This window comes from Rattus norvegicus, chromosome Y, assembly GCF_021556685.1.
Source record: "Rattus norvegicus strain SHRSP/BbbUtx chromosome Y, alternate assembly SHRSP_T2T, whole genome shotgun sequence".
NCBI classification, from domain to species: Eukaryota; Metazoa; Chordata; class Mammalia; order Rodentia; family Muridae; genus Rattus; species Rattus norvegicus.
Genome location: NC_141555.1, coordinates 4,997,527 through 4,998,642, shown reverse-complemented (window position 1 = coordinate 4,998,642; position 1,116 = coordinate 4,997,527).

Genomic DNA, 1,116 nt, shown 5'->3' with positions numbered 1-1,116 from the left:
CCTTAACTGTTATGAACCCCATATGATAAGGAAAGGAAAGACATCACTCCCACAGGTGCATGTATACCAGTTGAGGCAAAACACAGTTGCAAGAACTTTTGTTTAGTGCTTTTAGCTTTTCATAACTTTTAAGCAATATATTCTCTATGCATAACAGAGTTATATCTAGATAAAATATTACAGAGAAAATTGTTCAATTCTTTAGATAGGAAAATGTGCATAGACAGGCATACATTTATATACATAGATATTCTGGTCAGCACCTGGTTCAACCACAGGTGTTCATGCATACTTACATGCACACAAATATACCTACATGTATATGGATAGCTACACGTAGAGAACAAGACATATACATTTGGGTGGTTGTATGGTTGTATGCATGGATGGATAGAGTAGAGAAAGGGCACCCCAGAACTCCAAACTTATTTCTTTTCAATGGCATTTTTATAACTCCTTATTCAAATGCTTTTATAAAATTACTTCAGAGACAAAATGTTACAAAAAATGGGAGCTACCGAATGAGGTTGTTCAAAGGGTTGTTCCATTCCATATGCTCTTTATAAATTCAAAGCCACAGAGTCCTATGGCCTTGCATTATTATACTCTACAGTTGTGACTTCTTCCTTGCTCTTGAATATTTACCTTGAATAAAAATTTGTCCCCAACTTATTCTTATTTTTAGTGTAATTATGAAACTTTGTTGTATCTCTCATTAGTGAGCCTTTGTTTACTATTATGTGGAATAGACATATTCTAATATTTACTTTTACTTTTTGCATCTTTCCAGCAAACAACTAAAATCATATCTTTAAATCTTTTTCCTAAGATTATTTGAAACAAATGAGAAAGTCTATAAAATCATTAATTCATCTAAACGCCATTATATTATGAAAGGTCATCTTTCTGTTTAAATGCACAGCACCCACTCAATGGGGGTATTTGCAGGATGGGGCAAAGCTCAGGAATCCTTGGGCTACGTAAGCATGACAGGAAAGGGAAAACAGGATCAAGAAGCATCCTCAGATGAAGTATCTTGACCTCTTGGAACTCAACTTCACACATCTTAGTCCTTACAAAAGGTAGGAGACCTCCAGGAAGGCCACCTGATAGCCT